Below are 8,586 nucleotides of genomic sequence, written 5' to 3' on the forward strand. Positions count from 1 at the left end.
GAACTCCATCTTCTTGGACAAGTTCGAATTTTCTACTTCTGTTTTCTACCTTTCTTTTCCTCTGACACCTCAAGGAATCTCTATACTGTGACATAGAGGATTCCATATTTTCTTGTTCTCTTCTCTTTCATATGAGCAGGAACAAAGACAAAGGCATTCTTGTTGAAGCTGACCCTGAACCTGAAAGGACCTTGAAGAGAAAGCTAAGAGGAGCCAAAACACAACTCTCTTTAGAGGACCTGACCGAATTCTTCAAAGAAGAAGAACACATGGCAGCCGAAAACAACAACAAAGCCAACAATGCAAGGAAGGTGCTGGGTGACTTTACTGCACCTACTCCCAACTTCTATGGGAGAAGCATCTCTATCCCTGCCATTAGAGCAAACAACTTTGAGCTTAAGCCTCAATTAGTTTCTCTAATGCAACAGAATTGCAAGTTCCATGGACTTCCAATGGAAGATCCTCATCAGTTTTTAGCTGAGTTCTTGCAAATCTGTGACACAGTCAAGACTAATGGGGTTGACCCTGAGGTCTATAGACTGATGCTATTCCCTTTTGCTGTAAGAGACAGAGCTAGAATATGGTTGGACTCACAACCTAAAGATAGCCTGGACTCTTGGGAAAAGCTAGTCAATGCCTTCTTGGCAAAGTTCTTTCCACCTCAAAAATGGAGTAAGCTTAGAGTGAAAGTCCAAACCTTCAGACAGAAGGATGGAGAATCCCTCTATGAAGCTTGGGAAAGATACAAACAATTAATCAGAAAATGTCCCTCTGACATGCTTTCTGAATGGAGCATCATAGGTATTTTCTATGATGGTCTCTCTGAACTATCCAAGATGTCTTTGGATAGCTCTGCTGGAGGATCTCTTCATCTGAAGAAGACGCCTACAGAGGCTCAGGAACTAATTGAAATGGTTGCAAATAACCAATTCATGTACACTTCTGAAAGGAATCCTGTGAACAATGGGACAAGTCAGAAGAAAGGAGTTCTTGAGATTGACACTCTGAATGCCATATTGGCTCAGAACAAAATATTGACTCAACAAGTCAATATGATTTCTCAAAGTCTGTCTGGAATGCAAAATGCACCTGGCAGTACTAAGGATGCTTCATCTGAGGAAGAAGCTTATGATCCTGAGAACCCTTCAATGGAAGAGGTGAATTACCTAGGAGATTCCTATGGAAACACCTATAATTCTTCATGGAGAAATCACCCAAATTTCTCATGGAAGAATCAAGAGAAACCTCAACAAGGTTTCAACAACAATAATGGTGGAAGAAACAGGTTTAGCAATGGCAAGCCTTTTCCATCATCTTCTCAGCAACAGACAGAGAATTCTAAGCAGAACCCCTCTGACTTAGCAACTATGGTCTCTGATCTAATTAAAACCACTCAAAGTTTCATGACTGAAACAAGGTCCTCCATTAGGAACTTGGAGGCACAAGTGGGACAGCTGAGCAAGAAAGTTACTGAACTCCCTCCTAGTACTCTCCCAAGTAATACAGAAGAAAATCCAAAAGGAGAGTGCAAAGCCATAAACATGGCCGAATATGGAGAGGAAAGAGAGGAGGTGGACGCCACTGAGGAAGACCTCAATGGGCGTGCACCAACCTCCTCTGAATTCCTCAATGAGGAACCATGGGAATCTGAGGCTCAAAATGAGACCATAGAGATTCCATTGGACTTACTTCTGCCATTCATGAGCTCTGATGAGTATTCTTCCTCTGAAGAGGATGAGTATGTCACTGAAGAGCAAGTTGCTAAATACCTTGGAGCAATCATGAAGCTAAATGACAAGTTATTTGGAAATGAGACTTGGAAAGATGAACCTCTCTTGCTCACCAAAGAACTGGATGACTTGTCTAGGCAGAAATTACCTCAAAAGAGACAAGATCCTGGGAAGTTTTCCATACCTTGCACCATAGGCACCATGACCTTCAAGAAGGTTCTGTGTGACTTAGGGTCAAGTGTAAACCTTATGCCTCTCTCTGTAATGGAGAAGATAGGGATCTTTGAAGTACAAGCTGCAAGAATCTCACTAGAGATGGCAGACAACTCAAGAAAACAAGCTTATGGACTTGTAGAGAATGTTTTGGTAAAAGTTGAAGACCATTACATCCCTACTGATTTCATAGTCCTAGAGACTGGGAAGTGCATGGATGAATCCATCATCCTTGGCAGACCCTTCCTAGCCACAGCAAAGGCTGTGATTGATGTTGATAGAGGTGAACTGATCATTCAAGTGAATGAAAAATCCTTGGTGTTTAAGGCTCAACGATATCCCTCTGTCACCATGGAGAGGAAGCATGAAGAGCTTCTCTCAAATCAGAGACAAACAGAGCCCCCACAGTCAAACTCTAAGTTTGGTGTTGGGAGGCCACAACCAAACTCTAAGTTTGGTGTTGAACCCCCACATTCAAACTCTAAGTTTGGTGTTGGGAGGTTCCAACATTGCTCTGAGTATCTGTGAGGCTCCATGAGAGCCCTCTGTCAAGCTAATGACATTAAAGAAGCGCTTGTTGGGAGGCAACCCAATGTTTTATAATTAACTATTTCCTTTTGTTATTTTATCTTTTTTGTAGGTTGATGATCATGAGAAGTCACTAAATCAATGAAAAAATCAAAAACAAAATGAAAAACAGGAAGAAAAATAGCACACCCTGGAGGAGAAGAAGCTGGCGTTCAAACGCCAGTAATGCTAGCTGTTGGGCGTTTAACGCCCAGTCTGGCACCATTCTGGGCGTTTAACGCCAGAAAGGGGCACCAGACTGGCGTTAAACGCCAGTAAAGGGCAACAACCTGGCGTTAAACGCCAGGAATGGGCACCAGCCCGGTGTTTAACGCCAGAAATAGCTCAAAACGTGATTTTGAGCAACATTTGGTGCAGGGATGACTTTTCCTTGACACCTAAGGATCTGTGGACCCCACAGGATCCCCAAACAACCCCACCACTCTCTCTTCTTCTTTACCCATTCACCAATCACCTCAACATCTCTTTCTCTTCACCACTCACATCCATCCTTCATAAAACACCACTTCTTCCCCTCTTTTGGCCGAACCACAAAGCCATCTCCCTCTCCTCCATTTCTTCTTCTTCTACTCTCTTCTTTCTTCTTTTGCTCGAGGACGAGCAAACCTTTTAAGTTTGGTGTGGTAAAAGCATTGCTTTTTGTTTTTCCATAACCATTTATGGCATCCAAAGCCGGTTCAACTGAGAAGGCATGACCTCAATCCCATCACTAAGAAGAAGATGGAGCAAACAAGAGACCCCTCTCATCAAGAGATCCCTGAGATACCTCAAGGGATGCACTTTCCTCCACAAGACTATTGGGAGCAACTGAACACCTCCCTAGGAGAATTAAGTTCCAACATGGGACAACTAAGGGTGGAGCACCAAGAACACTCCATCATCCTCCATGAAATTAGAGAAGATCAAAGAATCATGAGAGAGGAGCAACAAAGACAAGGAAGAGACATTGAGGAGCTCAAGCACTCCATAGGATCTTCAAGAGAAAGAAAGAGCCGCCATCACTAAGGTGGACCCGTTCTTTAATCTCCTTGTTCTTTATTCTTCTGTTTTTCGAATTTTAGTGCTTTATGTTTATCCATGTTTGTGTCTTATGATCATTAGTGTCTTAGTGTCTATGCCTTAAAGCTATGAATATGAATCCATCACCTTTCTTAAATGAAAACTGTTTTTATCACAAAAGAACAAGAAGTACAGGATTTCAAATTCATCTTTAAAACTAGCTTAATTAGTTTGATGTGGTGACAATACTTTTTGTTTTCTGAATGTATGCTTGAACAGTGCATATGTCTTTTGAATTTGTGGTTCATGAATGTTAAAATTGTTGGCTCTTGAAAGAATGATGAAAAAGGAGACATGTTACTGAGGATCTGAAAAATCATAAAAATGATTCTTGAAGCAAGAAAAAGCAGTGAATACAAAAAAAAAAAGGGGAGAAAGAGAAAAAGAAAGAAAAAGAAAGAAATAAAGTTGTGATCCAAGGCAATAAGAGTGTGCTTAAGAACCCTGGACACCTCTAATTGGGGACTCTAGCAAAGCTGAGTCACAATCTGAAAAGGTTCACCCAATTAAGTGTCTGTGGCATGTATGTATCCGGTGGTAATACTGGAAGACAGAGTGCTTTGGGCCACGGCCAAGACTCAATAAGTAGCTGTGTTCAAGAATCATCATACTTAACTAGGAGAATCAATAACACTATCTGGATTCGGAGTTCCTAAAGAAGCCAATCATTCTGAATTTCAAAGGATAAAGTGAGATGCCAAAACTGTTCGGAGGCAAAAAGCTACTAGTCCCGCTCATCTAATTTGGAGCTAAGTTTCATTGATAATTTGGAGTCTATAGTATATTCTCTTCTTTTTATCTTATTTGATTTTCAGTTGCTTGAGGACAAGCAACAATTTAAGTTTGGTGTTGTGATGAGCGGATAATTTATACACTTTTTGGCATTGTTTTTAGTATGTTTTTGGTAGTTTTAGTTGAGTTTTTATTATATTTTTATTAGTTTTTAGTTAAAAATCACTTTTCTGGACTTTACTATGAGTTTGTGTGTTTTTCTGTGATTTCAGGTATTTTCTGGCTGAAATTGAGGGACCTGAGCAAAAATCTGATTCAGAGACTGAAAAGGACTGCAGATGCTGTTGGATTCTGACCTCCCTGTACTCGAAGTGGATTTTCTGGAGCTACAGAAGCCCAATTGGCGCGCTCTCAACGGCGTTGGAAAGTAGACATCCTGGGCTTTCCAGCAATATATGATAGTCCATACTTTGCCCAAGATTTGATGGCCCAAACCGGCGTTCAAAGTCACCTACAGAAATCCCAGCGTTAAACGCCGGAACTGGCACCTAAATGGGAGTTAAACGCCCAAACTGGCACCAAAATGGGAGTTAAACGCCAAGAAGAGTCTCTACACGAAAATTACTTCATTGCTCAGCCCAAGCACACACCAAGTGGGCCCGGAAGTGGATTTTTATGTCATTTACTCACTTTTGTACACCTTAGGCTACTAGTTTTCTATATATAGAACCTTTTACTATTGTATTTTCATCTTTGGACATCTAGTTCTTAGATCATTGGGAGGCTGGCCTCACGGCCATGCCTAGACTTTGTTCTTATGTATTTTCAACGGTGGAGTTTCTACACACCATAGATTAAGGTGTGGAGCTCTGCTGTACCTCGAGTATTAATGCAATTACTATTGTTCTTCTATTCAATTCCACTTGTTCTTTGTCCAAGATATCACTTGTTCTTCAACTTGATGAAGGTGATGATTGACGCCCATCACCATTCTCACCCATGAACAAAGTGACTGACAACCACTCTTGTTCTACAAGCATCTGAGGCTTAGTGAATATCTCTTGGATTCTTTAATCGGAATCTTCGTGGTATAGGCAGGACCTGATGGCGGCATTCAAGAGAATCCGGAAGGTCTAAACCTTGTCTGTGGTATTCTGAGTAGGATTCAATGATTGAATGACTGTGACGTGCTTCAAACCTGTAACCTACTGGGCGTTAGTGACAGATGCAAAAGAGTGATTCTATTCCGGTAGGGGAGGGAACCAAACCGGTGATTGGCAGTACTGTGACAGAGTGCGTGCATTAGCTTTCACTGCGAGGATGGGAGGTAGCTGCTGACAACAGTGAAACCCTACACGAGCTTGCCATGGAAAGGAGTAAGAAGGATTGGATGAAGACAGTAGGAAAGCAGAGAGACGGAAGGGAAGGCATCTTCATACGCTTGTCTGAAGCTCTTACACCAATGATATACATAAGTATCTCTATCTTTATCTTTATGTTATTTTCGTTCATCACCATTATACATTTGAGTCTGCCTGACTGAGATTTACAAGGTGACCATAGCTTGCTTCATACCAACAATCTCCGTGGGATCGACCCTTACTCACGTAAGGTATTACTTGGACGACCCAGTGCACTTGCTGGTTAGTTGTGTGAAGTTGTAGTGATCACAATTTCGCGCACCAGGGGTCCGACTTGTTTCTCGGTTTCCTCGCTCTTGTTTGTATTTTTAGCGCCTTATGACCGATTTCTTTATGTTGGTCCCCCTCAAAAGCTATTTTTGTGATCCCCTTTTCTGAGCCTTTACTTGGTCTCTTTATGTTGATAACTTTTTAGTGGTAGGAGTCCGACTTGGTTATGTCGGTCTCCTTTAAGTTATTTCTGTAATCCTCTTTTTTGGACCTTTGTCAGATCTCTTTCAGGGACTACTTGGATAACTTTTTAGTGGTAGGAGTCCGACTTGGTTATGTCGGTCTCCTTTAAGTTATTTCTGTAATCCTCTTTTTTGGATCTTTGTCAGATCTCTTTCAGGGACTACTTTGATAACTTTTTAATGGTAGGAGTCCGACTTGGTTATATCGGTCTCCTTTAAGTTATTTTTTGTAGTCCTCTTTCTTGGATCTTTGTCAGATCTCTTTCAGGGACTACTTTGATAACTTTTTAATGGTAGGAGTCCGACTTGGTTATATCGGTCTCCTTTAAGTTATTTTTTGTAGTCCTCTTTCTTGGATCTTTGTCAGATCTCTTTCAGGGACTACTTTGATAACTTTTTAATTTTGGGCTGACTTTGTTATGTCAGGCCCTTCTAAACGTCAGGTTTACTTATAACTTGGGTTGACTTGGTCCGACTTCTGAACGTCAGCCAGTCTTTAAGTTATTATATTAGCTATCCGAAAGACCTCGTCAGGTTCTTTTTTTTTGGATTGCTTTCGATAACTTCTTACATTATTCTGTGTTCATCTTTGCCGATTTGTAGAAAATGGTTGGCGTCTTTAGATCATCCTTTGGGTGAATCGCGTTTTCACCTTTATCGGACGATTGTCTTTATCGTGGTCGCGTAGTGAATTTGTTTTTCACTTTCTGCCGACCTGTTGCTTTATAATCAGACGATGAATACTTCAGATTAATGCATCTTGGAATCTTGTAGAATATCTAAATAAACTTTATTCAAAGAAAAGATGCAAATGTATACATGTGGAAATTTCCTTGTTCTTAGGTCTCGACATGGTGCCTCATTAAAAAACCTTTTCAGGAAAAAGAGCGCATCCATTGAGATCCTTTACCTTTTCTAACTGTAGTACCTTCTTAGGTTGCGGGCGTGCCATGATCGAGGAAGCTCTCGTCCATCAAGCTCGGACAGTCTGTAGTAGCCCTTCCCTAGTACTTCAATGACTCGGTAAGGTCCTTTCCAGTTTGCTGCCAGCTTTCCTTCTCCGGGACGAGTTGTTCCAATGTCATTTCTGATTAGGATGAGATCATTCTCTGCAAAACTTCTCAGCACTACCTTTTGATTATATCTGGAAGCCATTCGTCGCTTTAGAGCTTCTTCCCTGATCCGAGCTCTTTCTTGGATTTCGGGTAACAAGTTGAGCTCTTCTCTCTAAAGTTGGGAGTTTGCTCGTTCATTGTAGTGGACTACTCGGGGAGATCCTTCTTCGATTTCTATTGGAATCATTGCCTCCACTCTGTATGCTAGTCGGAATGGTGATTCGTTTGTAGTAGAATGGGGGGTTGTGCGATATGCCCATAGGACTTGTGGAAGTTCCTCGGCCCAAGCTCCCTTTGCTTCTTGTAGCCTCCACTTTAATCCGGCCAATATGACTTTGTTGGCCGCTTCGGCTTGTCCATTGGCTTGGGGATGTTCGACGGAAGTAAACTGGTGTTTTATGTTCAAGTCGGCCACCAGTTTTCTGAAGCCTGCCTTTGTAAATTGGGTACCGTTGTCCGTGGTGATGGAGTATGGTACCCCAAACCTCGTAATAATGTTCCTATATAGGAATTTTTGACTTTTTTGAGCAGTGGCGTTGGCTAGGGGTTCTGCCTCGATCCATTTTGTGAAATAGTCTACTCCTACTATGAGGAATTTTACTTGTCCCGATCCCTGTGGGAAGGGTCCGAGTAGGTCGAGTCCCCATTTTGCAAATAGCCAGGGTGAGGTCATGCTGATGAGCTTTTCTGGTGGGGCAATGTGAAAGTTTGGCATGCTTCTGGCACGGTGGACATGTCCTTACAAATTCCGTAGCCTCCTTTTGTAGAGTTGGCCAATAGAATCCCGCCCGGAGTATCTTTTTGGTGAGAGCTTGCGCTCCGAGATGATTTCCACAAATGCCGCTGTGTACTTCCTCTAAGACTTCCTTTGTGTTGGAAGTTGGTACGCATTTTAGTAAAGGTGTTGATATCCCTCTTTTGTACAGCGTGTTGTTTATGATAGTGTAGAACTATGCCTCCCTTTTTAGCCTCTTTGTCTCCTTTTCATCTGTAGGGAGTTCTTCTGTTTTGAGGTAGTTTATTATGGGGGTCATCCATCCTTGATCCCGACTTATTATGGCTAGGATTCTTTCTTCTTCCGCTATTGACGGGTTATGTAATGCCTCCTGGATGAGGCTTCTGTTGTTGCCTCCTGGTTTGGTGCTGGCTAATTTTGAAAGGGCGTCAGCTCGGGCATTTTGCTCACGAGGTATGTGGTGGATCCTATATTCCCTGAGTTGTCCGAGCTGTTCTTTGGTTCTATCCAAATATTTTTTCATGGTCGGATCTTTGGCTT

The 8,586-nt window shown here is 41.9% G+C and overlaps 1 non-coding gene across 1 annotated transcript; it reads right to left on the reverse strand.

The window, feature by feature from the left end:
* Positions 1 to 674: 674 nt before the first annotated feature.
* On the reverse strand, positions 675 to 782 carry LOC130947049 (small nucleolar RNA R71). Its single transcript, XR_009072462.1, has one exon. It is a non-coding gene; the product is annotated as a small nucleolar RNA R71 (small nucleolar RNA).
* Between the last annotated feature and the right edge of the window lie 7,804 nt (positions 783 to 8,586).

Source organism: Arachis stenosperma, chromosome 8 (genome assembly GCF_014773155.1).
Source record: "Arachis stenosperma cultivar V10309 chromosome 8, arast.V10309.gnm1.PFL2, whole genome shotgun sequence".
Taxonomy (NCBI): domain Eukaryota; kingdom Viridiplantae; phylum Streptophyta; class Magnoliopsida; order Fabales; family Fabaceae; genus Arachis; species Arachis stenosperma.